This window comes from Excalfactoria chinensis, chromosome 6, assembly GCF_039878825.1.
Source record: "Excalfactoria chinensis isolate bCotChi1 chromosome 6, bCotChi1.hap2, whole genome shotgun sequence".
Lineage (NCBI taxonomy): Eukaryota > Metazoa > Chordata > Aves > Galliformes > Phasianidae > Excalfactoria > Excalfactoria chinensis.
This window is the reverse complement of record NC_092830.1, coordinates 24496866-24524455: the sequence shown is the minus strand read 5'-3', so window position 1 is coordinate 24524455 and position 27590 is coordinate 24496866. Positions and strand designations below refer to the sequence as shown.

The 27590-nt window shown below is 46.7% G+C and overlaps 2 long non-coding RNA genes across 2 annotated transcripts; both read left to right on the top strand.

The window, feature by feature from the left end:
* Window positions 1-639: 639 nt before the first annotated feature.
* LOC140253706 (uncharacterized) lies at window positions 640-14031 on the top strand. Its single transcript, XR_011903959.1, has 6 exons — window positions 640-758; window positions 1343-1449; window positions 6927-6988; window positions 11347-11422; window positions 12505-12589; window positions 13971-14031. It is a non-coding gene; the product is annotated as an uncharacterized lncRNA (long non-coding RNA).
* Window positions 14032-16775: 2744 nt separating this feature from the next.
* On the top strand, window positions 16776-27004 carry LOC140254438 (uncharacterized). Its single transcript, XR_011904205.1, has 5 exons — window positions 16776-16987; window positions 18879-20784; window positions 20966-22871; window positions 23053-24958; window positions 25140-27004. It is a non-coding gene; the product is annotated as an uncharacterized lncRNA (long non-coding RNA).
* The last annotated feature ends 586 nt before the right edge of the window (window positions 27005-27590 follow it).

Sequence of the window (27590 nt, the reverse complement as noted above, 5' to 3'; positions counted from 1 at the left end):
GGGAGAAGTGTCAATTACTGTTTTGATTGGAAATATTAACATTGTCATTTTCCAGTTTTTAATTGAAAAATGCATTGTATGTCATGTTAAAACACACATCTTTTTGTTACAGTGAACTCCTTCTGAAGATGCTAATGCTTAGAAAAGAGAAATCTCATGGGACTGTTCCTCATCTCTCCCTTGTATAAAATCTGATTTAGTTCTGTTTTGATTCCCTCTCAGTTTTTATCAAGGCACCAGAAAGTGTTAAAATGTTGCAGATGAGGTGTAATTCTTAGAACTGAACATGACAAGAACCTCTGGAGGATTTATTCTAGAGGTTACCTTAGAGGTCAATATGTTTTACACATTTATCTCTGCTATTCAGCCTAGGAATTCAGTTTTACTATAGAATGTCTTTCAAAAGTGAGCCTAATTTTTGACTGAAACATCAAGGAATGAGAGTCTTATTGTTTTAATGTTTTTCAAGGTAGTGTGCTTTTTTCGTTTGTTTGATTGTTTTCAAACATGAATAATCACATCGTTGAAGTCCTGTTTGTATTTGTTAAAACCTTGTTTTGTATTTCTTTTGTTTCTGCTTCTAGATATTGGCCCTTGTTAGCCTGTTTCTGTTGCACTTAGAGACCTCTGAGACAAGAGATTTTCTCCCCCTGAAGATATTTATTATTGCTCTGTGTCTGAAGCCCAAACAGCTCCTCTGCAGCTGCATTATAACAAAAACAAGCCATACTTTCCAGTGGATCAGTGATTGCTGCAAGGTTAGAAATACAAACCAGTAACAATACATAGTTCAAAATGTCAAAGTATATAATGTTGTTTCTCTTTTCAAACGGTGCTTTGCATTGAAAGTACATTAATCTCAGTATTTAATTCTATTACACTTCCCCCCCTTTTTCTATTTATAGCAATGCAACGTACTTAATAAAAAAAATGTATTTAAAAATAAAAAATATTATTTTAATAATAAATAATAATAAAAAATGAATTCTCACCTGAGAAGAAAATTAATTCTGAATAATCGTTTGTTTTAACTGCTACCCAAGGGAGTGAGATGGAAAATTATATAAATATATGCATATATTTTATTAGAATTCTTTCCTCTTTTTAAACAGTTATTTGGATGGGAAATTATTTATTTATTGAGAGTTCTCTCTGAGTAACTTGGTCTTGATTTTTATGTTGGCCTTAATCTGTTCTCCAGTGTTGAGGATGTGTGTTGAGCATTGCAAGATCAAATCAGCTTTGATCATTTTATCATTTTTTTTTCCCAAATATATTCTAACAAATGATTTTGCTGAATGAAATAATTGAGACCTACTCTTTTCACTTTTATTTTATTTAGATGTACAGCAATGTGAATTGTAAGAGAAAACTCCTTTCTGGATGTTATTTGAACTAGCAGCTGTCCAGAATCCTCAGCTCACCTCTTACCAAGAAAGAGCATGTCAGGTAAGAAAAAGAGGAAAAAAATAACTTCTTGGTGATCTGACTCTGAGGAACACAGGCAGGGAAGCAATCAGTATTTCAGAGAATATTTACAAGAGAGTACTTTCTCTTGCTGTGTGCCTCATGGCCTCTGTAAGAAATGGAGAGGCCAATCTGCTGGATCAGCATCTGAATTGTTCAATTCATTTCAGCTCCCCTTTTGTTGGAAATCACACACCAGGATCTTCTCTATACCAAAGTTCAGCACAATCCTTTATTATTTTTACTGGCATATAGTGCATGACTATACAAAGAAAATAGTTTCACAGTCCTGTTTCAGAATAGATCTGCTTTAGTATTCAAGCAGGGTGCTCAGTGCTGGTGCAGACTCAAACCTTTGATGGTTTTCAAGGCCTAACTGGATATAGCCATGAGCAATTAGACCTGATCTCAAAACTGAACCTTCTTTGAGGAGAAGGGTGTACTACAGACCTCCTTACATCTGTTCCAGTTCAAAGCTGACCTGTGTGAGAGTGGTGATTAAGCTGATCCATTCTGTGTCATAGGGACTCTAACACTGAGATGTATGTACAGGAGAAAAGAAGTGCAACTTGAGATTGATTTCCCTGATCACAAATGTGATCACAGAGATCACACCTGAGTTAGCTTAATTCAGACTGGTCAACACAATGATTTGATTAACAGTCTACTGAGGGTTTAACATTTGATGGAGTGTGAATTGTTTTTTTTTCACCTGCAGAGCAGGACTCTGCAGTGCTGATATTTTCTGTGGCCCAGTTCATTAACTAATTGATAATTTCTTAAATTACTCTTTAAGAGTCAAACTATCAGCTCAAAATTTTTGTGAATATTACATTCAACAAAATGAAAAAAATGCAGAAGTTACTTGCCCTGTCTTTTGTTTCTGAACACACTTCTTCCCAAACTGGAATAAAAGTGGCAACATTCAATCATTTCTCTTTCTGAAACAGCTTTACATAAACTTTCAGGTTTCTATTGAAAATAAATGAATATTTCCATGTAGCATTTCTTGTACTTCTTGTGGTACAGGGAGATAAAAAGCCAACTGAGAGCTAGAGTTATGGAGATGATTTTTTTTGTTGTTAATAGATTTTATCAAAAATTATAAATGCTGTGTTTAGGCTGGGCATGATATTGTAGGGCTCTAAAATTTCATAGGTGGTTCCTTTATTATTTGGCATATGTTCTTTCCATGAACTTAGTTATAAGAGAAAGATTCGTTTTCATTAGAGCAAATAATGATTTCATTTAATAAGATTATACTATTTTTGAAACTTGACACTTCTTTTTCTTTTCTTCTTTCTCTGATTTACCACAACACAATAATCATTTTTAGTTGAATTGCTTTGTTAAAATGAAATAATTTGAAATGCTACTGAAGTCTGCTATGGAGAAATTCAAACTGCAAGCCTCAGATTATGGGAAACTGCAGTAAAGATTAGGCGTAGGGTGAGCTCATACTCCCCACTTAGCTTCTGGTGATCGTTCTAATAAACAGTGCCCCAGTTTTGTCTGCCACTGGCCTTGTTCTGTTATCATGAATAACTTAACTTAATTCAATAAAATGCTGTTGTTCAAAACAGTGAAAAATGGGAAAGGAAGTAAGATCTGAGAAAATAGAATAGTGGTATCTTTGTTGCTTTTTTTTTTTTTTTTTTTTTGGAAGGGAGAAGGCAGGAGGTGGGGGGGGGGGGGGGGGGTGGGAAACACATCCTAAATTTCAGAGAGACTGTAGTTTAGTGGTAGACTAAACTAGTATGATTTCTGCAGACCAGCCTGCCTTCTCCAAGTTAAACATTCCTGCCCCTTTACTATGCCAGTTTCAGAGTGGATCTCTTGACATGGTTTTTTTGCAAAGTATGTCAGTACAACTGAGAAAAAGAATGTCCTTTAATCATGATAGTGCTAGCACCAAAATTGATGCATAGGAGGGGCAAGGTTGTGGTTTAAAGTGGTCTGAAGATAGAGCTAGATGTCAGAATAAATGTCACTTGGAGCCACAGCATGAGGAAAAAATTACACCACACAGCTGATGTAATATAACAGTCTGCTGCTGTGAGAATACGTATATAGGTAAATCTTCTGTTACTAGCTATATAGTCCCACCTTTCCCCTCAAACATACTAGCTCTAGCACTTAATTGATTGTGTGATAATTTGATTAAGGCCTTTAAACCATAGGCAATCTATTCACTCTTTTATTTGTCAGGTTTGTTGTTCAGTAGTTTGGACTGGCTCAATGCAGGGTATGGTGTGTGGGAAATCCAGAACAAAGGGAGCCTGGAAGAAATAACTATATAACCAAAAGTAGGAGGAACAAGATCCCCACCTTTTGGTAAAGACCATTGATGTGATAGTCTGATTTAATTCCATGCTGTTACTTTTCAGAGCAATACAATTCATTAATAAATTCTTAAACAGTTAATGTTCCTTTTTTCCTCGAACAGTTCTAAGAAATACATTCACCCAGGAGCACATGCTTGACCCCTTTTACTACCTCTTTCCAGAATGTGCAGAGTTCATTAGAAACTGCTACTACAGCTCTGTACAGTTTTCTTATTTGCTAACTAAGTAGGTCTTCATGCTTATAGGCTAGAGAGTGAAATTATTACTGCTAAAAACTGAATGCATATGAGATTGCATACCAGCATGAGGCACTGCATCATCAAGTAAATCAGGCGTGGGCCTGACTGCATTCGATGTGATTTAATTTCTGAATGGAGAGTCTTGAAGGTTGCAAATTATACCAGTAGATGGCAGTAATAGCCAAGTGAAATGATTCCTGAGGCTCTCAAGGTTTCGTTTTGAAATTAATCTCATAATATTGAATCTAGAAGTAGACATTAAGCGTGATGTTGTGTTATGTCAACATGCACATCAGATATTAATTATGATTATACATAGATACTACAAAGAGCCCCTTGCAATTCTTGCTAGAGATTTGAGAATGTAAAATTAAAGCTGAGAGACCAGAAAGATCTGCTAGATCAGCACACTCCAAGGTTTGATTCTTAAAACTTTGTTGTTGTTGTTTCAAAAAAGAGGGCATGGAGAGAGGGGGAGATTTTGCTGTTGGTTTTGTTACCATTAGTTAAACAGTGGAAAAAAACAGAAAAAAGTTAGGATAGCTTGGGCCTTGTTCTTACAAGTTGGAACAGCATGAGATTAGTGAGAGAAAAAGGCAGACAGTTAGGAGGGGTTTATGTGTGGTTTTTACTAAACCCTTGAACGAAATTTTTCTTACATAAGAAGCAGAGCATCAGAGCCCCAGTGCCTGCTCTGTAAATCTGCTTTGCATTTACACTGCAGTTTATTTGGAGAAGGAGGTTTTTTTTTTTTTTTATATATATTGATATTTACACACTATTATTTGTCCTCATATTTAAATCTGGCAAACTTGCCATGCATCTGGCAGTATGAAGTCTTTGGTTCTCTTACTTCTTAATGCAATCATTTTAAATTTCAACATGCACTCATAAGTCTGAGTGATCTCTTTGAAACTTCTACCCCAATCTGAGGGTGTGCTGTCTTTTGCTTTCCCAAGGCAGGGTTTATGGAGAGTTCTGTACTATCTTTTCAACCACTGAATTTTTCTTGTTCTGGGTCTGATAATGCAAACTGTAATTGTGAAGATGAATCCAGTCTGGATTGCCTTTTACCTAGAAATTGTAAGTGAGGATGTGTGTTAATATTACAGAAGTGTATAAAGGATTGACGTAGCAATACAGTGTTTTCACCATCAAAACAGCATGAGCAGTCAATGACCTAATCTCAGAATGAATCTGTATTTGCTTGAGATGGAGAGTGCATATATTTTCAGTGCATTCAGTCCAGAAATTGAAGTAGCATCTTCATTATTATTATTATTATTATTATTATTATTAATGCTAGAAGCTATGTGTATACTGATGCAATTGTTCATTCATTATAAACACCGACTCTTGAACTTAATGTAAAAGAAAAAGATGTTTCTGCTCTTGTGAGACCCCATCTGGAGTGTTGCTGGAGCTGTTGGAGCAGCACCAGAGGAAGGCCACGAAGATGATCAGAGGGCTGAAGCAGCTCTCCTATGAGGACAGGCTCTTCAGCAAGAAGAGAAGGCCCTGGGGGGACCTTACAGCAGCCTTCCAGTACCTGAGGGGGGGCCTACAGGAAAGCTGGGGAGGGACTATGTAGTGACAGAAAAAGAGGAAGTGGTTTTAAACTGGAAGAAAATAGGTTTACATTAGATATTAGGAATAAATTCATTTCTATGAGAGTGGTGAGTCACTGAAACAGATTACCCAGTGAGGTGTTTGGATTGCCTCCTCCCTGGATTCATTCAAGGCCAGACTGGTTGGGGTTGTGAGCAACCTGATCTAGAGAGAGGTGTCCCTGTCTATAACAGAGCTGTTGGAATGAGATAATCATAAAGGCACCTTCAAACCCAAATCACTCTATGACTCTGTTTCTGTAAGTGTGATTTTTGTTTTCTTTTTCTCACTATCTGGCAATAAATTTAAGGATATCTGTCTATATACTTACCTGTATGTTTAGGAATATCCTCAGATGAAATTTCATTCTGTGACAACTGTATTATGAAACTTTAATCATGAGATTTAATATTCTGGAAATCCTAATTCTCTATTGGTTTGCACCTTGTGTATTCAGTTGAACATGTACAATGTGAGATAGGTGTTAAATGAAACCAGAGCAGTTTGGCAACAAATGGCTTATCCTTTGAGCAGGTGTAAATTATTATGATGAAATATAAAGGGTTAGGGAATTCAGCCCTTTGTGGCAAATGAAGTGATTTTGCCTGCTTGCATTCCCATGATGTAGACAATGTATAACATATTTTTGTCTGTCTTTACAACTGTTTAAAGGTGTACATGCATCATCAGATGATATCAATCAGTAGACAGTATTTAGGACATTGATGTCTTTCTCAAGATATATAAAATCAGCTCATTAAGTACTCCTTTCTTCTAAATAATGACAGTTCAGAGTAAGCACAAAAATTTTTGTCAGACTAATTCTCTTTCTGAGATAACAACCCTTGATTACTAATCAGTAGTAGCCTCCTGTGGCTCCTCAAACACACAAATTCTATTCTTGTCAGTAAATTGCACTGAAAAGACCCTATTTTATGTATTGATTTAATGTAACTTTTAATGTAACATTTAATATAGGTTTATTTTATTCAGTAAAAATAAGCATTTCACTTATGTTTTTTGTTTGTTTGTTTTTTTACCATCTGCTTTTAATTGGCAATATCTTACTCCATGTAGGATCAGTAATAGATTGAAATATTATTCCTTTTTTTTTTATATTCCAAATATTATTCCTTTTTTTTTTTTTTTTTCCTGAACAATTTTACCTCAAATTGTAATAGCACTCTATAACATTGAAGAAAACGTCATTTGTTATTGTCACTTTGTGCATTGCATTTATGTTTAACATGTTTTCTGTTGATATTAGGCCATGGCTTGTGAAACTTCATCTGGTAACAGCTAAAATGGAACTGTGTGAATTAATCTCAGGTGAGTCTGACCCTCAATAAATACATCCTCCCCAAAAAACTTGGGTAGCTAGATGATAACGCATTAGCAGATTCTTATTTGGTGAAATAAACAAAGTATTTCCCATATTTACAAAGCAGTTATCATCCAATATTGTTTCTACAACAATTATTTTTCCCCCCATTGCCTCAGGTTCTCTAACTCTCACATTTTCCTCTTGTCAGTCAGTAAATGACCTTCCCCATGCTTTAAAAAAGAAGGTATTCTAACATCCTGTTTGGCACTGAGACCATATTCTCTTAGTATTTCTTGACCCTAAAGAAGACAAGGAAGCAAAGTCTTTTAGAAATTGGAAGGAAGGCATCTCAAGTCTATTCTTTTTAAAGATCTCTCATTTTGCTATGACTTTCAGGGAAAGCAGAATCAAAATTTTCTGTTGCCTCTGGTGAATGATAGTATTGTAAATTTGATTAAATTCTGATAATGCCTACAGCTCTGCTGCTTATATAGTTTTAAAACTATTTTCTATGGGAAGAAGTGATATGAGCAAAAGAATTGTGGATATTTAGGGGACAAATATATAGTTCCTAGTACCATACAATTGCAGATTAAATGCAGCAGGTTTTCTGTCTTTATTCTGAAAGAAGTTTATTACTTCCAGAGTTTGCTATGACTAAGAGTTGTCATTCCTCATCAAGCCCATCTCTGAAACTCCAAAGTTCAGATAAGACAAGGTCTTGTTAGAAAAGTCCCTGTGGGCATCTGGGTGATTATTATACTCTGAAGGGCAGACTATTTCTTCTAGATGAGTAGCTTCCTTAAGGCCTTACCAAGCTTTTCTAGGAAATAGCATGGATCTGCTTACCACCAGCTTCACAGCAGATAAAAGCATCTTTTCAAGAGTCAATCACAGCTTTTAAATAAAAACATGGCAATGAAACTTGGAGGAACTGTTGGCAGAACGTGTCAGCTTGATGCCATTTGAGTATTAGAATGAAGATATTAGTTGACATGTAAGCGGTGTGGAAACTGCTGCCAAGACAGGCTTTGGACAAAACTCCTGTAGGTATATTTTACAAAGCACATTCAGAGTGGTTAATCTTTCCAAGCACATTTAGACTGGGGGGAAAAAGGATTAGTAAAAGAAATATGGAAACCTCCAGTGTATTTTCATAAGACACTGAGATGGTAGGAGGAAGAATGAAAACAAATAATGTCATAGAATCATAGAATGGTTTAAGTTGGAGGGAACCTTGAAGATAAGCTAGTTCCAGCTCCCCTGCTAGGGGCAGGATTGTCACCCACTAGATAAGGCTCCCCAGAATCCTATCCGACTTGGTCTTGAGTGCTTCCAGGGACCGGGGGACAGCCTCTCTAGACAGTCTGTGCCAGTGACTCTCTATCCTCTGATGAAAAAAAAATTCTCCCTAACATCTAACCTCCCCTCTTTAAATTAAAAGCTGATCCCTCTCATCTTATCACTATCAGACCATGTTAAAGGTCAGTCCTCCTCCTGCTTGTAAGCTCCATTCAGGTACAGGAAGGCTGCAGTGAGGTCTCTATGGAGCCTTCTCAGAAGCTAAACAAACTGAATTCCTTCAACCTATCTTCAGATGGTAGACATGCTCCAACCCTGAGAATCTTCATGGCTGTCCTTTCAATCTGCTCCAACACCTCCATGTCTGTCTTTGTGCTGGGGGACTGAGGCTTGGACACAGTACTCCAGATGGGACTTCATGAGGACAGAGCAGAATTGGGCAATTACCTGCCTCCCACTGTTCCCACCCCTCTTTTGATGCAGTACAGGACACTGTTGGCTTTCTGGGCTGCAAGAGAACACCATTGGCTCATGTCTGGCTTTTCATCCATCAGAACCCGAAAGTCCTTCTCAGGGCTGCTCTCAAGTTGTTCTCACAGACTGTACTCATATCTGGGATTGCCCTAACCTAAGTGCAACTCTTTGCACTTGGCCTGGTTAAATCTCACTCTCATGCGCCCACTTTTTGAGTGTGTCCAGGTCCTTCTGAATGGTGTCCTTCCCTTCTATTGTGTTATGTAGTTTGAGAATTAACATCTATGTATCTGTATAGAGAAATACAATTTTGTAGTCAGTAGTTATTATTTTAAAATTCCTTGATGAAACCATGCTTACTTAAGAATACTGTATCTTTTAGTTTCTTTTCAGCTGGTCATTGTAACCACAATGAAATCTGACATGGTAGTTCCTTTCAAACAAGTCTGAAATACACTTACTTTCATATGAAATTTGTGGATAGACATTTAGAAGCACAAGATTTGTTCAAAACAATGTCTCCCTAAAAGAAAAGCAGGCAGAATGTACTCAGTTCTTTGAAATAAGGGCGAGGTTCTTGTGATGAGTCTAGCTTGACAGTGAGATCAAAGAATACAAATTCATAGGAAGATTCCATTCCTTCTGCCTTTTTAATTTTATTTATTTGAGAAGACTCTTAAGTGCTGCGCAATAACCAGGAAGAAAACAGGTAAACTTGTAAGACAACATCCTTAATGTTGAAAAGCCATTGTCATATAACTTTATTGATTTAATTGTCCAGAAATTCGCTTTTGGACTGCAGTCCATATTGCCACATAATGCAATTTCTTGAATGAGATTTATTAGATGAGAAATAGATTCTGAGAGTTGGCATGTACCTAGGTTTATTATTTCTGGGAAGAGACTTGAGTTAATATGGTAAACTTGACACTAACACTTTAAAAAGGAATGAAAATTAAAACAGAGGCAGCTGTTGCTGACAACACTATCTTTACACATTTGGAACATCTTAGTAAGGAACTGTCAGAAATACTGTTTTCAGCAAGCATAGAGCAATTGGCTCAAGAGTCCACTTGATGTAATCCTGGGGCCAAAAAGCTTTTCTGAAAAGGTCCTATCGCTTGTCACCTGAAAAGAGACCGGCATGCTCACTGCAATCCTTCAGGTAGCTGTAGAGAACAATGAGGTTTCCACTCAGCCTTATGACTGTGCCTTCTCTGACAGCTGCATATGAAAGATAATGCTGAGACTAAAGGATTCTAGAGAGAGTTTAAAGGAAGTCATTAAAGGTATAGTGGTACTAGTGGTACTTCTATAGGGAAAAAAAAATGGAGTAAAAGCTGTGATAAATCCAATTGAAAAAGAATAATAGGTTTGTTTTTTTTTTTTTTTTTTTAAGGTGAAAGCAGTTTTAAGAAATTACTTCTGTCTCCTTTTTAGCGTTATCTCAAAGACTGTAGAAAGGAGATAACATGAAATTGAAGGACAAACAGACACTTTCCTGAAGTACTAATATTTACTGACATTTCCTGTTTCAGGATGTCAATCATCATGACTTGTCTTAATATGGCCTTCTTCTTTTAAGGGTTCGTTAGCAGTAATTAACAGATTTCTCTCTCTCTCTCTCTCTCTCTTTTTTTTTTTTCTTCTTTGAGTGCTTTGCAGAACATTCCTGAATAAATCAGGTACAGCTTCAAAAATAAGGATGTATAACAGTACAGTGGCATACGAAATACAGGAGGTACATACATTAAAGAGAGACCTCTACTTGAACTCCTGTAATTATTTATCACCACAACAGCTTTCTTCATTTCCAAAGTGGGACTAAGTATAGTGGTTTTCACCTAGGTTTTATAGACATACCATTTCTCTTAGTTGCAGCCAGTGACAACAAAGTGGGTTGGATTCATCTATTCCAATGCAAATATTTTCCAGTAAAATATGTTAACACTTTTGAAGATTTCAGTGAATGGGACTAAGTACTTTTAGGGCATAACTTGTGCTATTTTAAATAGATGTCTAGAACAGATCAGGTGTATAATACTTCTCATTGAGCTAACATGCAGGTAGCTACAATCAAAGCATCTAAAATTTGGTGAGATGAATTTCATCTTCCTCATTCTTTGTAGTTATCATTTATAGTTGCATTCTTGAGAAAAGTTGAGAGAATATCTACAAACTCTTTTGCTCCTGTCTGACATCTCTGCTCCATAAATTGTTCATTCCAGCAGAAATACTATTAAAGAGCCCATAAGATCTACTATCCTTAGTGATGGGTTTCATTTCTGGAACCAGATCTCCATTTGTGTTATGAAGTTTTAAAATGGTACTATTTTGGAATGGATCTGCTAAAAATACTGTGCACAAGGGGTGGTCTTTTTTAAATATAATTTTTATTTTCTAGTTTCAATGTATTACGTTTACACTAACTGTCTTAGTGACTTTCTAGTTGCTCCTGTTTCATATGGTGCTGTCATCTATCTCCTGACAATCTGCATGCTTTATGCTTACTGTAAGTGAATTATGTAGGATGTATTTCTGTTCATACAGACAGTAGTTGCTTTAAGACTGAATTTCATTTATTCAGGAGCTCTTTTATGTCACTGTGGTCATCAGAGGAAGTTCAGAAGAAGTGTATGTGCTGAAGTGTATTGTGCCTGAATGTAAGTACAGATGAGAACCTGTCTTCTTATGCAGGCAGATGGCCAGCTAACAATAGCATTTTTAGTGCTATACTGACTATACCTATTTAGCCATGCATTCTTATTTATCTATTTACTTTTGATTTTTATGTATGCCTGATTCTTGAAATATTTGTTCTCACCACCTTTCCTTGAAGCAGTAACACTGCATTTTCCAAGGGAGGATAACTTGTAGATGTTGCAGTGTATATATCTTATGTATGCTGGAATGAGGGTGTTTGCCAACGGCACTGTTCCATTTTTCTGATCAGATCCCGGGGATTCATGAAGGCTTAAGTGACTTGTCTGAGACTTCACAGAAAACAGAAGTCTTTCCATGTCAAAACTGTTAACACTGTTAGAGCTAAAAGGTTCCTAACTGCATAAACTGCTATTGAGCTTTTAGGGCAAGATTTTTCTAGCATTGCTGTCTTATATTTAACCCTTTCTATACTTCAGTAGTTTCCAAGTATCAAGGAAAAGAAGTTTTTTTTTGTTGTTTGTTTGTTGTTGTTTTTTTAAAAGCATATGTGAAGTTAGTTAATCAAAGTATTAAATGACTTTAAAGAATTAAACTTTACATGTCCTGTATTTATAGAAATTTGAAATGAGTTCTCTTTAGTTCACAGAAAGGAAAATGAAAGCAGAGGAATGACAAACCAGTGTATGAAAAGCAATATATGAGATGTGACTGATAAATTATCTTCTGATATGTTAATGAATTCCAGATAGAGAAGTTTGCAATATGATGTTTTATTGAGATTTTAATAAAGTAAATTAAAAATTGAAAGGTGATCTGAGGGAAAGAATCCTCATGAATCTTTTGAAAAAATAATGAGGAATTTAAACACTTAAAGAGGCATTTTTCTAAACATAGACCCTAATAATCACATATGCACATATTTGCATTTTAAATAGTTACATCTGAAAAGTCTACAGAGCCTACAGCTAGTACCATTTGTCCCAATACTTAAATAGAAATAACAATTTTAAAAATACTTATTTAGAAATAAGTACTCTTGCATGCATTAATACATCCATATTTAATGCCAGTCTCTTTTCAGGCACCCAGAAAATCCTGTATATCTGCTTGACCCTGATGTGTTAAGATAATATACAGACAGATGTGAAAATACTTGAAGAAATCAGGTATTTGTGATTAAAACAGCATTAATCAAAGGGACATATCTAGGACTCCTTCAAAGAAAACGAATGCTGAAGTGCTCATTTTTCTGTTTTGCTTTCCCCTGGCAAACACAAAGTACCTGCAGGAAAAAAAATGAAGAAGCTATTGCTGTGGCAGGAAAAATGTAATTGTAGCAGTCAGCTCAGACTGATAGCCATTCTAATTAAATGGGTGAGACCTAGACAGCTAAGATGTATCTTTAAAATACAAGAACATCCACAAATAGCTTCAGTTCGTCTGAAAAATATTATTTTATTGCCTCAGCATCCAATTCAACATGCTTGGTTGTTACTGCTCATATTGTTATTTCTTATCATGTAAAGTGTAATTGAGAGATAATCCTCCCAATGTAGTATATTTCTAAACCCAACAGTATTCTGTTTACACTGCCATGAATATTCCAACAGCACAGATTAATTTTGAGAAGGGGAAAAAAATCCATCAGATCTAAAAAATAAAGGAGTAATAGTTGTGATTCAATACACTCAATATGTTTACATAAAGCACATGAGAAACAGTAACTTGCTTTATTTTATCTAATGTTTTCCTTATGTGATAGGTCAGTCTGTACTTTAATGTTTAACTCATCTTATTTAATATTTATCCATTTTTTCCCCTAGCATCTACGTAAATTTGCATCTTAGCACCATAAATATTAACTTTAGCCACATGAAATATAAACACTTTTTTATACTAGTATATATGTCAGGAATACTTTGAATGTTGAGTTTTATAATGTGGTTTGAAATTTCTCTCAGACTAGGAGATTCTTTGAATGCTTGCATTAAGAAGGTATAAAATCCTATCTTAGTTTTCTTCCTCCCTTCTCAGACCTTCCCAATAGTCTGATTTCTTTCATTATAGAAAGAGATGAAATTGCATTTAAGATACCTGGGAGAGAATTTATCTTGCTCCATTTTTCTCTTTAAAGGATTATCAGTACACCAAACCTAAATGTATTACTACAAGGAACAGATTACCTGTCCCATGGAGATGCTTTTCCTATAGCACAGCAGAGCTTTGTCCTACCTACATATTTTGGAGAGCTGCCTCAGGATTGTCTTTGTGACTATGCATTGATTGGTTCAGTATAACATACATAAAGGATACTAACAGTAATTCACATCAGCCTGGGGGAAGAGTAGCATTTTTTATTTTTATTTTTTAATTCTATTGCAAGAAAAATTTGCTGCAGGAATACTTGCCTTTTTTTTTTTTTTTTTTTTTTTTTTTTTAAGTGGATTACATCTTGGAATAGATAAATGAAAGGGATAAATTAACACTAGGGACTGAAAATGAGTTTGTTTGCAGTGCTAAAAATATTCTGATGTTATTTTCCTTCAGGTGGTTTCTTGCTTCTGCACATCAGACCAGTGCCTAAGAAAACAACAGTGGGTAGTCTCTGAATCTGTAACAAACATGCTGTTTTTCTAATTAAAAACGTTCTACTTTTGAGCCACTTACAAGTAACTCAGAACTGTCGTCTTAAAATAGAATGTCAAAATTTCCTGAAGCTCTCTTGACATGGAGTAGTCTTGGTCCTTTCTGACTCACAAGGGCAAAGGCTCATGGCTCTCTGTTCCCCAGATTGTCTCAGCTACAGGAGGAAGAAGACAGTTGATTTGAATGGTAAGGAGTTAAGAGCCAGACCAGGTGGCAAGGGAAAAAGACACAGGAGTGACATGAAGCAATGTCAGGCCTGTTGTTGGTGGGTAGAAAATGTGCCTTTCTTTTTTATTATTTTAACCCTCATGTACCTGAAAAATGCCTCAGTGTGTCCTCAGAGAGACTGGGGTGTTTCCCACTTGTCTGTGAAAAATATTCTGTGGAGATGATGTAGCAAAATACACGCAGAATGTGGTAAAGCATATTTAAAAATGAATGGTCTTGAGCAGTGCAGATCCTGAATGAACTATGTAGGAAAATGAATGTTGCTTTTCTGGAGCATGTATGAGTTTGGTATAGCTCTAGTGATCCTGTGGTGAGCAAGTTGGATCAAGGTGCAGGGGAGTGAGGTGCAATGGAGCAAGAAGATTCCTCAAGAATCTTTTCACAGGCTAGTGTTATACAGCTCTCATAAATGTCAGGATTTGTGCAAGCCACAAATGGAGAGGGATCCAGGTCAAGCAGACAGAGAAAGGTATCTTCAGAGAGTCAGTGAAGCCTGCTGTCTAGGCAGGGAGTTTTCCTGGGGGATTGTGGCACTACTCTAGAGACTGTGCAGGAACAGAGTCCAAGTGGCACAGGGTGAGGGGAGCAGCATGCTGTTGGTGTGAGGCCAGAAAACAGCAAGAAACATACACAGGTGCAAAGCAAGTGATTGCTCTGCCCGAGCAGCCACAGTCCCACAGCACCTGGGCACTGCTGCTTTCTTAGCACAGCCAGGCCTTGTTAGGGCCAGCCTGGGGCCCTGGCAGTTAGGCATGTGGACTCTAGATCTGAATTAGGGACTTAAATTACACTTTAAATGAAAGTTTGGAGAGAGGCTTGCATTAAAAGAAAAATAAGACTTGGAACAAACATGCTGACCTTTGCTGCTCAGGGGGTCTACAAACCAAAGTAAAACAAGGGGCTGGCAAAAGCATGGTGTCCCATGGTCTTAGTTTAATAAAACACAGTGGAATCCACTTTTGTTCATTTCATGAATGAAATTCAGAAGCCTTTTGGGTAGATTGGAACATTGTGCGCTGGCTGGAAGATGTCTGGAAAGGTGCTAAAATGTAACTCATATTGCCCATAGAATTTGTTGTTAAGCACTTACAAGACACAAAGTGACAGCCAGCTGGATTAATAGGAGAATGTATGTGAAAGCCCAGAACTAACAGACCGGGTACAGTACAGCTGGGCTTGAGTTGTGAGTAAGGTCAGACAACTTCTCTTTGTGTTTTTAATATTCAAATTGATTTCCACCAGGTGTGGAAATTTTTTACCTTTTGATAGGTAAAAGCATTCTGTGAGTAATGACAGATTATTGCTGAGAAAAGATGATTGGAAGGATGGATGTTTTATTTTACTATATATCCTGGGAAAAGTTGTTCTTTCTTTGAGATTATAACCATGCTTTTCTATGTACAGCCTATTTGCAGGACCAGACTTCTTTCTTTCTTTATGTGTTTATGTACTGTAAGAAAAGCCAAAGTAGACAATCCTTTTTCAGTATTTACTGACTGCCTTCCCAAAAGTGCTAGTAAGGGCTACTTTTTTTGAACAAAAACAAATAAGAAGAAGGAAATCTGTTTGGTCAGTTGAAATTCAGATGATGTCAGGAATTCCAAGTTCCTCTGAGTTTATTTTCATCCATCCAGTCATCATTGCAGTTTTTGCATCTGGAAGTCTCTGATGAGTCAGTTGTATCCACAGAACAGAGTAGATGGCCTCCTAAGCTAATCTATCTGAACTGTTCCCCTTCAGAAGGTAATATGAAATGGAGATGTTAGAATGTGAGAATTTCTCCAGCTGTTCCTCTCTACCTTCACTCAAAGATTTGCAAACTGATTTGTGATGGATCATAACCACAGGCAATAGGAAGAGTGATGGAACTGGAGGAATATGATCACTAATGTTATATGCTAAGACAAAATTACTGTCTTATAATATGATGAGGAGAACCTTAGTGATGATGATGTGTTAGCCGGAAAAATCCCTTTAGAGGATCATTGATATTGTTCTGCAGCAAACATGAGCATTACATGAGCATTTCCAACCATGGAGAGTGAATGAGTTATAAAATACAAGCAGCACTATAAAACAAACAAAAAAAATCCTGAGTTGGTAAATGAATTGCATCCTTCCTACTTCAGGTATCAGCTTCTTTCAACCTTTTTCCCCGGCACTGAAGGGATTTTTGCTGTAGTGGGTGGGAGGCATCTCTGTGAAGAATTCCCTAGAAATATATATATTAGTTTTAATTACATCTGTGGGCACCTGCTAGTCAGAAAGGAACACCAGATGTGTATGTGGCTGTTAAAAGAAAGACTGCAATGGAAAAATGGGTGCCCCACAGGCAGCTCTGCCAGGTGCCGCTTGTGAGGCGAAATCACCGGTGGGGGGGCTCCTCCCTGAGGGAACGAGCAGCACCGCCTGCGAGGGGGGCCGTGACCTCCAGGTGACCCCGGCCCGGCCCGCCTCGAAAAAGAAAGGGCGGGAAGGCTGAGGTGAGGAGAGAAGCGGCGGGAAGCGAAAGAGGCGGGAAGCGGCTGTGGAGTTCTGGGCTCCTATTGGCTGGCGGGACAGCTATATAAGGCGCGCGGGCGGACAGGTGCGTGACGAGATCTCCTCAGCGCGTGAGAGGCAACGGGGTGCGCTGAGAGGAAGACGACGAGAAGGACGAGGATGACGACAAGAGGTCTGCAGAGCTGAGGGTACGGCGGGAATGGAGTGCGGTGAATTCGGGTGGAGGCTTGATGGGGAGGTACGAGCGGGCCGGAGAGGGGGATGGGGATGTAGTCGCGGCGAGCGAGGCCGCGTGGCGTTCTCCGACGGGGAGGGGGCCGGGGCCGCGTGGCGGTCTCCGACGGAGGGTTGGGGGGGGCGGCTGCGAGGCGGTCACCGACGGAGGGTTGGGGGGGGGCGGCCGCGTCGCGGGCTCCGACGGAGGGTTGGGGGGGGGGCGGCCGCGGCCGCGTCGCGGGCTCCGACGGAGGGTTGGGGGGGGGCGGCCGCGGCCGCGTCGCGGGCTCCGACGGAGGGTTGGGGGGGGGCGGCCGCGGCCGCGTCGCGGGCTCCGACGGAGAGTTGGGGAGAGGCGGCCGCGGCCGCGTCGCGGGCTCCGACGGAGGGTTGGGGGGGGGCGGCCGCGGCCGCGTCGCGGGCTCCGACGGAGAGTTGGGGAGGGGCGGCCGCGGCCGCGTCGCGGGCTCCGACGGAGGGTTGGGGGGGGGGCGGCCGCGGCCGCGTCGCGGGCTCCGACGGAGGGTTGGGGGGGGGGCGGCCGCGGCCGCGTCGCGGGCTCCGACGGAGGGTTGGGGGGGGGGCGGCCGCGGCCGCGTCGCGGGCTCCGACGGAGGGTTGGGGGGGGGCGGCCGCGGCCGCGTCGCGGGCTCCGACGGAGGGTTGGGGGGGGGCGGCCGCGGCCGCGTCGCGGGCTCCGACGGAGGGCTGGGGGGGGGCGGCCGCGGCCGCGTCGCGGGCTCCGACGGAGGGTTGGGGGGGGCGGCCGCGTCGCGGGCCCCGACGGAGGGTTGGGGGGGGGCGGCCGCGGCCGCGACTCGGGCTCCGACGGAGGGTTGGGGGGGGCGGCAGTGTCGCGGACTCCGACGGGGTGGCTGCGGCCTCGTCGCGGTCCTTCCTGAGTCGGGGGACTTGTGAGTGCATTGCTGGGGGGGGCGGGGCAAGACGCACCGAGCTTGGTAAGCAGCCACCTGGAAGCGGATGGTACAAGCCTCAAACAAGCAGCTATAATAAAGTACATGTGTCTGCTGATAGGGTGTTGATCCATTAGAATGTGTTGTTTGTTTGTTATTTAATCTCTAATGGGATGGTGGGTATTTGGGAGTACTTGATAGACTCTGTATGGCTGCAAGGTGCGAAACAGTGAAATGCTGTTCTGATATTTAAGAAGTTAAAAGTGGTGATGAAGCTCTACATAAGAAAAGGTAGGATTCTCCAACAAAAAACCTAGGACTGAATATCAGATTCTTTATTCAATTTTAAAACAATCAATGGTAATACAAGTTATAAGTTAGCAGTTACACTTCAAACTTCCAATGTGTATTGTGCAAGAAAGAGGGGAAAAAGAACAAAAGATGAATTAATAAAACCAAGTATCATAAATAAAAAAGTAAAGGAGATGATCGCTGGTGATAACCTCCCAGATGCAAGTGGCACACTCAATTAAGAGAAATACAGAGTAGGAAAAAAAATTGACATCATATATAACAGTTGCTATATGGACAAGTGGAGTCTTACAAACTGAGGCAGAGCCCTTTGCAATAGAGGCAGTGGCTGAGGGTCCCCTGTAAGCAGGGAAGCTGACTCTTTGGCGGCTGCTTTTTGAGTGCCCAGCCTCATTTGCCCACTCTGCCCGTCTCTGTGATCCCCCGCAGCACCGGCTGGAAGAGTGAGTCAGTGAGGTGAGAAAAGCCTCTCCAAGTGTTTTTTGCGGGGATGAATTGGGGTGGGGTTGGGGGTTGCGAGTGCGTGGCATTCCTTGCCTGGCTTGCCATGTTCCTTTGCGGTGCTTTGCTTGCCTTTGCCTTCAGGTGGGGGGCTTGCCGCTGCACTGGTGCAATGTTCTCCTTGCTTCTGTTTCAGGAGTGGCTGCAGAAGAAAGAAGCCAGCGGCGTGCGGACCTGGGAGTCAGAAGCCAGCAAGAAGAGGAAGCCGAAGCGTGCAGACGCGGGGGGGAAGGAGAAAGGCGCCCTGGGCAAAGCACCTGTCCTGTTAGCGGGGGCATAGTCACATTTGAGTCAAGCGTTGCCGGCGCCATAGTTGTCCAGGCCGGTTTTGTGCTGGGCGACCTGTCCCCTGTAATCAGGGCTCGGGTCTTTTTCTGTAGTTGGCCTTTTGCCTTGTTGCTCCTTTGGCTGCCTGGGGAGCGTGGGCCCCTGTAACGGAGGGCGAGTGCCACCTCTCCGTACCTGAGTGGGAAATGGAGCCCGCTGGACCCCGCGGCCACCCTGTAAGCAGGGTCGTGCCGCTTCCCTGCCCCTCTTCCTCTTCCCTGGCCCCTCGGCATCGTTGCCTGGAGGTGGCCCGTCAATGCGACGGCCCCGTACTCGGGGTGTGCGTCACGGCATTTGGCCTTTGGATTTAGCTGGGAAGCCCCTTGGCACGTTGAGGTCTGTGGCCTCCGTGCAGGCTAGGGACAGGTCACAGGCTCTTGTCTGTTGCTCGTGGTTGCGGGTCTATTCCCAGGGATTGGCTGTGCCGCGTTGTCCTTCCCTTCCGGAAAGTCGTGCCTGTGTGTGCGTGTTCCCCTTCCTTTCCTTGTGCGTGTTTGTGGAGTGACTGAGCGACTGATCTTACCCTTTAGGCCTCCACAAAGATGGCTGCAGCTTAGCTCCGACTTCCCGGGGCGGAACGGAGGACTTTGGTGCATGCCGCAGAAGGGATGTTCCCTCTTAGTCCCACGAGTGCGGCGAGTGTCCTGTCTTCCTTCCATTTACTTAGTTTGGGTTTGAGCCACGAGGTAGTTCTGTGGCCGAGGCCACCCTGTAGCCGGGGTTTGGGCCTGTCCTTGCACGGCCGCCTGTTCTGCTGGCGGCGTGACAGCCCCGTAGTCGGGGCGTGTGTCCCAAGCTTTCCCCGGCCCCCTGTCCCCCGAGCGGCCCACCCGCCCTGTAGTCAGGTGTGTGGTGTCAGTGGCGTTGCAGCCGGCTGCTCTAGTCATCCAGCTGGTGGGGATGACCCCTCCCTGTCCCGTCAGAGGGTGCAGGTTGAGGTTCTGTTTGTGTGTGTGGTGACCTCCCCGCTCGGCGGGTTGAGGTTGTTCCCTGGGTTCCCAAAAACAAGATGTTGGTGGTGTTCTGCTGCTGCCGGGCGGGCCAGCCTGTAGCTCAGGCGTTGGCGGGAGCCTCGCGCTCCCCGGGGCTTCTTGAGGAGGGTGGGATGTGGGGGTACCGTCCTGTAGGCAGGGCTGCGTGTGCCCCCCGTGTGTGCTTGGTGAGCTGCGTTCTGAGAGACCCCCCCCGTACTCGGGCGGGTAGGTGGCCCTGGCCTTTCAGAGGCACGGGGCCACGAGATGTGGGGTTGGGCTCTGCGCCCTCCCTGGAATCAGGTCTGGGATCCCGACTGTGGCCCTTTGGCCGTGCCGCCCCGCTGCCTGGCTTCCGAGAGTTGTTCCTGCCGCTGGGGGGGAAACCGGGCTCTGTGGCTCCAGGGGTGTTGTGCACCAGCCTGTAATCAGGCTCCGGGTGCGTGAGCGCTAGTGCTCTGCTGGCAGCCTGTGTAGGTTGACCGCCCCGTTAGTGGGGTGCCGGACTGGGAGAGAAGGAGCCTCCCTCGGCCGTAGGGGTGGGGGCTGCCCTGTAATTCAGGGAGCAAGTGTGCCCCGCATTCCCGGGCCCTTTGCAATGGAGGCAGTGGCTGGGGGTCCCCTGTAAGCAGGGAAGCTGACTCTTTGGCCGCCGCTTTTTGTGTGCCCAGCCCCATTTGCCCACTCTGCCCGCCTCTGTGATCCCCCGCAGCACCATCTGGAAGACCGCCGTGAGTCAGTGAGGTGAGAAAAGCCTCTCCAAGTGTTTTTTGCGGGGATGAATTGGGGTGGGGTTGGGGGTTGCGAGTGCGTGGCATTCCTTGCCTGGCTTGCCATGTTCCTTTGCGGTGCTTTGCTTGCCTTTGCCTTCAGGTGGGGGGCTTGCCGCTGCGCTGGTGCAATGTTCTCCTTGCTTCTGTTTCAGGAGCGGCTGCAGAAGAAAGAAGCCAGCGGCGTGCGGACCTGGGAGTCAGAAGCCAGCAAGAAGAGGAAGCCGAAGCGTGCAGACGCGGGGGGGAAGGAGAAAGGCGCCCTGGGCAAAGCACCTGTCCTGTTAGCGGGGGCATAGTCACATTTGAGTCAAGCGTTGCCGGCGCCATAGTTGTCCAGGCCGGTTTTGTGCTGGGCGACCTGTCCCCTGTAATCAGGGCTCGGGTCTTTTTCTGTAGTTGGCCTTTTGCCTTGTTGCTCCTTTGGCTGCCTGGGGAGCGTGGGCCCCTGTAACGGAGGGCGAGTGCCACCTCTCCGCACCTGAGTGGGAAATGGAGCCCGCTGGACCCCGCGGCCACCCTGTAAGCAGGGTCGTGCCGCTTCCCTGCCCCTCTTCCTCTTCCCTGGCCCCTCGGCATCGTTGCCTGGAGGTGGCCCGTCAATGCGACGGCCCCGTACTCGGGGTGTGCGTCACGGCATTTGGCCTTTGGATTTAGCTGGGAAGCCCCTTGGCACGTTGAGGTCTGTGGCCTCCGTGCAGGCTAGGGACAGGTCACAGGCTCTTGTCTGTTGCTCGTGGTTGCGGGTCTATTCCCAGGGATTGGCTGTGCCGCGTTGTCCTTCCCTTCCGGAAAGTCGTGCCTGTGTGTGCGTGTTCCCCTTCCTTTCCTTGTGCGTGTTTGTGGAGTGACTGAGCGACTGATCTTACCCTTTAGGCCTCCACAAAGATGGCTGCAGCTTAGCTCCGACTTCCCGGGGCGGAACGGAGGACTTTGGTGCATGCCGCAGAAGGGATGTTCCCTCTTAGTCCCACGAGTGCGGCGAGTGTCCTGTCTTCCTTCCATTTACTTAGTTTGGGTTTGAGCCACGAGGTAGTTCTGTGGCCGAGGCCACCCTGTAGCCGGGGTTTGGGCCTGTCCTTGCACGGCCGCCTGTTCTGCTGGTGGCGTGACAGCCCCGTAGTCGGGGCGTGTGTCCCAAGCTTTCCCCGGCCCCCTGTCCCCCGAGCGGCCCACCCGCCCTGTAGTCAGGTGTGTGGTGTCAGTGGCGTTGCAGCCGGCTGCTCTAGTCATCCAGCTGGTGGGGATGACCCCTCCCTGTCCCGTCAGAGGGTGCAGGTTGAGGTTCTGTTTGTGTGTGTGGTGACCTCCCCGCTCGGCGGGTTGAGGTTGTTCCCTGGGTTCCCAAAAACAAGATGTTGGTGGTGTTCTGCTGCTGCCGGGCGGGCCAGCCTGTAGCTCAGGCGTTGGCGGGAGCCTCGCGCTCCCCGGGGCTTCTTGAGGAGGGTGGGATGTGGGGGTACCGTCCTGTAGGCAGGGCTGCGTGTGCCCCCCGTGTGTGCTTGGTGAGCTGCGTTCTGAGAGACCCCCCCCGTACTCGGGCGGGTAGGTGGCCCTGGCCTTTCAGAGGCACGGGGCCACGAGATGTGGGGTTGGGCTCTGCGCCCTCCCTGGAATCAGGTCTGGGATCCCGACTGTGGCCCTTTGGCCGTGCCGCCCCGCTGCCTGGCTTCCGAGAGTTGTTCCTGCCGCTGGGGGGGAAACCGGGCTCTGTGGCTCCAGGGGTGTTGTGCACCAGCCTGTAATCAGGCTCCGGGTGCGTGAGCGCTAGTGCTCTGCTGGCAGCCTGTGTAGGTTGACCGCCCCGTTAGTGGGGTGCCGGACTGGGAGAGAAGGAGCCTCCCTCGGCCGTAGGGGTGGGGGCTGCCCTGTAATTCAGGGAGCAAGTGTGCCCCGCATTCCCGGGCCCTTTGCAATGGAGGCAGTGGCTGGGGGTCCCCTGTAAGCAGGGAAGCTGACTCTTTGGCCGCCGCTTTTTGTGTGCCCAGCCCCATTTGCCCACTCTGCCCGCCTCTGTGATCCCCCGCAGCACCATCTGGAAGACCGCCGTGAGTCAGTGAGGTGAGAAAAGCCTCTCCAAGTGTTTTTTGCGGGGATGAATTGGGGTGGGGTTGGGGGTTGCGAGTGCGTGGCATTCCTTGCCTGGCTTGCCATGTTCCTTTGCGGTGCTTTGCTTGCCTTTGCCTTCAGGTGGGGGGCTTGCCGCTGCGCTGGTGCAATGTTCTCCTTGCTTCTGTTTCAGGAGCGGCTGCAGAAGAAAGAAGCCAGCGGCGTGCGGACCTGGGAGTCAGAAGCCAGCAAGAAGAGGAAGCCGAAGCGTGCAGACGCGGGGGGGAAGGAGAAAGGCGCCCTGGGCAAAGCACCTGTCCTGTTAGCGGGGGCATAGTCACATTTGAGTCAAGCGTTGCCGGCGCCATAGTTGTCCAGGCCGGTTTTGTGCTGGGCGACCTGTCCCCTGTAATCAGGGCTCGGGTCTTTTTCTGTAGTTGGCCTTTTGCCTTGTTGCTCCTTTGGCTGCCTGGGGAGCGTGGGCCCCTGTAACGGAGGGCGAGTGCCACCTCTCCGCACCTGAGTGGGAAATGGAGCCCGCTGGACCCCGCGGCCACCCTGTAAGCAGGGTCGTGCCGCTTCCCTGCCCCTCTTCCTCTTCCCTGGCCCCTCGGCATCGTTGCCTGGAGGTGGCCCGTCAATGCGACGGCCCCGTACTCGGGGTGTGCGTCACGGCATTTGGCCTTTGGATTTAGCTGGGAAGCCCCTTGGCACGTTGAGGTCTGTGGCCTCCGTGCAGGCTAGGGACAGGTCACAGGCTCTTGTCTGTTGCTCGTGGTTGCGGGTCTATTCCCAGGGATTGGCTGTGCCGCGTTGTCCTTCCCTTCCGGAAAGTCGTGCCTGTGTGTGCGTGTTCCCCTTCCTTTCCTTGTGCGTGTTTGTGGAGTGACTGAGCGACTGATCTTACCCTTTAGGCCTCCACAAAGATGGCTGCAGCTTAGCTCCGACTTCCCGGGGCGGAACGGAGGACTTTGGTGCATGCCGCAGAAGGGATGTTCCCTCTTAGTCCCACGAGTGCGGCGAGTGTCCTGTCTTCCTTCCATTTACTTAGTTTGGGTTTGAGCCACGAGGTAGTTCTGTGGCCGAGGCCACCCTGTAGCCGGGGTTTGGGCCTGTCCTTGCACGGCCGCCTGTTCTGCTGGCGGCGTGACAGCCCCGTAGTCGGGGCGTGTGTCCCAAGCTTTCCCCGGCCCCCTGTCCCCCGAGCGGCCCACCCGCCCTGTAGTCAGGTGTGTGGTGTCAGTGGCGTTGCAGCCGGCTGCTCTAGTCATCCAGCTGGTGGGGATGACCCCTCCCTGTCCCGTCAGAGGGTGCAGGTTGAGGTTCTGTTTGTGTGTGTGGTGACCTCCCCGCTCGGCGGGTTGAGGTTGTTCCCTGGGTTCCCAAAAACAAGATGTTGGTGGTGTTCTGCTGCTGCCGGGCGGGCCAGCCTGTAGCTCAGGCGTTGGCGGGAGCCTCGCGCTCCCCGGGGCTTCTTGAGGAGGGTGGGATGTGGGGGTACCGTCCTGTAGGCAGGGCTGCGTGTGCCCCCCGTGTGTGCTTGGTGAGCTGCGTTCTGAGAGACCCCCCCCGTACTCGGGCGGGTAGGTGGCCCTGGCCTTTCAGAGGCACGGGGCCACGAGATGTGGGGTTGGGCTCTGCGCCCTCCCTGGAATCAGGTCTGGGATCCCGACTGTGGCCCTTTGGCCGTGCCGCCCCGCTGCCTGGCTTCCGAGAGTTGTTCCTGCCGCTGGGGGGGAAACCGGGCTCTGTGGCTCCAGGGGTGTTGTGCACCAGCCTGTAATCAGGCTCCGGGTGCGTGAGCGCTAGTGCTCTGCTGGCAGCCTGTGTAGGTTGACCGCCCCGTTAGTGGGGTGCCGGACTGGGAGAGAAGGAGCCTCCCTCGGCCGTAGGGGTGGGGGCTGCCCTGTAATTCAGGGAGCAAGTGTGCCCCGCATTCCCGGGCCCTTTGCAATGGAGGCAGTGGCTGGGGGTCCCCTGTAAGCAGGGAAGCTGACTCTTTGGCCGCCGCTTTTTGTGTGCCCAGCCCCATTTGCCCACTCTGCCCGCCTCTGTGATCCCCCGCAGCACCATCTGGAAGACCGCCGTGAGTCAGTGAGGTGAGAAAAGCCTCTCCAAGTGTTTTTTGCGGGGATGAATTGGGGTGGGGTTGGGGGTTGCGAGTGCGTGGCATTCCTTGCCTGGCTTGCCATGTTCCTTTGCGGTGCTTTGCTTGCCTTTGCCTTCAGGTGGGGGGCTTGCCGCTGCGCTGGTGCAATGTTCTCCTTGCTTCTGTTTCAGGAGCGGCTGCAGAAGAAAGAAGCCAGCGGCGTGCGGACCTGGGAGTCAGAAGCCAGCAAGAAGAGGAAGCCGAAGCGTGCAGACGCGGGGGGGAAGGAGAAAGGCGCCCTGGGCAAAGCACCTGTCCTGTTAGCGGGGGCATAGTCACATTTGAGTCAAGCGTTGCCGGCGCCATAGTTGTCCAGGCCGGTTTTGTGCTGGGCGACCTGTCCCCTGTAATCAGGGCTCGGGTCTTTTTCTGTAGTTGGCCTTTTGCCTTGTTGCTCCTTTGGCTGCCTGGGGAGCGTGGGCCCCTGTAACGGAGGGCGAGTGCCACCTCTCCGCACCTGAGTGGGAAATGGAGCCCGCTGGACCCCGCGGCCACCCTGTAAGCAGGGTCGTGCCGCTTCCCTGCCCCTCTTCCTCTTCCCTGGCCCCTCGGCATCGTTGCCTGGAGGTGGCCCGTCAATGCGACGGCCCCGTACTCGGGGTGTGCGTCACGGCATTTGGCCTTTGGATTTAGCTGGGAAGCCCCTTGGCACGTTGAGGTCTGTGGCCTCCGTGCAGGCTAGGGACAGGTCACAGGCTCTTGTCTGTTGCTCGTGGTTGCGGGTCTATTCCCAGGGATTGGCTGTGCCGCGTTGTCCTTCCCTTCCGGAAAGTCGTGCCTGTGTGTGCGTGTTCCCCTTCCTTTCCTTGTGCGTGTTTGTGGAGTGACTGAGCGACTGATCTTACCCTTTAGGCCTCCACAAAGATGGCTGCAGCTTAGCTCCGACTTCCCGGGGCGGAACGGAGGACTTTGGTGCATGCCGCAGAAGGGATGTTCCCTCTTAGTCCCACGAGTGCGGCGAGTGTCCTGTCTTCCTTCCATTTACTTAGTTTGGGTTTGAGCCACGAGGTAGTTCTGTGGCCGAGGCCACCCTGTAGCCGGGGTTTGGGCCTGTCCTTGCACGGCCGCCTGTTCTGCTGGCGGCGTGACAGCCCCGTAGTCGGGGCGTGTGTCCCAAGCTTTCCCCGGCCCCCTGTCCCCCGAGCGGCCCACCCGCCCTGTAGTCAGGTGTGTGGTGTCAGTGGCGTTGCAGCCGGCTGCTCTAGTCATCCAGCTGGTGGGAATGACCCCTCCCTGTCCCGTCAGAGGGTGCAGGTTGAGGTTCTGTTTGTGTGTGTGGTGACCTCCCCGCTCGGCGGGTTGAGGTTGTTCCCTGGGTTCCCAAAAACAAGATGTTGGTGGTGTTCTGCTGCTGCCGGGCGGGCCAGCCTGTAGCTCAGGCGTTGGCGGGAGCCTCGCGCTCCCCGGGGCTTCTTGAGGAGGGTGGGATGTGGGGGTACCGTCCTGTAGGCAGGGCTGCGTGTGCCCCCCGTGTGTGCTTGGTGAGCTGCGTTCTGAGAGACCCCCCCCGTACTCGGGCGGGTAGGTGGCCCTGGCCTTTCAGAGGCACGGGGCCACGAGATGTGGGGTTGGGCTCTGCGCCCTCCCTGGAATCAGGTCTGGGATCCCGACTGTGGCCCTTTGGCCGTGCCGCCCCGCTGCCTGGCTTCCGAGAGTTGTTCCTGCCGCTGGGGGGGAAACCGGGCTCTGTGGCTCCAGGGGTGTTGTGCACCAGCCTGTAATCAGGCTCCGGGTGCGTGAGCGCTAGTGCTCTGCTGGCAGCCTGTGTAGGTTGACCGCCCCGTTAGTGGGGTGCCGGACTGGGAGAGAAGGAGCCTCCCTCGGCCGTAGGGGTGGGGGCTGCCCTGTAATTCAGGGAGCAAGTGTGCCCCGCATTCCCGGGCCCTTTGCAATGGAGGCAGTGGCTGGGGGTCCCCTGTAAGCAGGGAAGCTGACTCTTTGGCCGCCGCTTTTTGTGTGCCCAGCCCCATTTGCCCACTCTGCCCGCCTCTGTGATCCCCCGCAGCACCATCTGGAAGACTGCCGTGAGTCAGTGAGGTGAGAAAAGCCTCTCCAAGTGTTTATTTGCGGGGACGAATTGGGGTGGGGTTGGGGGTTGCGAGTGCGTGGCATTCCTTGCCTGGCTTGCCATGTTCCTTTGCGATGCTTTGTTTGCCTTTGCCTTCAGGTGGGGTCTTGCCGCTGCACTGGTGCAATGTTCTCCTTGCTTCTGTTTCAGGAGCGGCTGCAGAAGAAAGAAGCATTGTGGGTTCTTGGTATTCAGGCACCTACTAGATGTTCGGACTGCTTCCTCTGAATCTTATAGTCTTTTCTTTCGCATTTTTTACCCTTAGGTCTTATGAGTGTGTATGTCTTCTTCTGTCCCTTTTGAGAAAATTTTTTCATTAGAATAAATTTATTTATTTTGTTGTTCTGGTGCTTTCTTCTTTTAATCTTCTGCAGGTATGGTGGTTTGGTTGTACATTAAGTCTTTAATATTTTTAAGCCTCTTTTTTTTTTTTTTTTTTTTTTTTTTTCTTGGATCAATTTTCTGTTATCCTCTATCACTGATACAGAATGGCAGGTTTTGGAACTAACTTCAA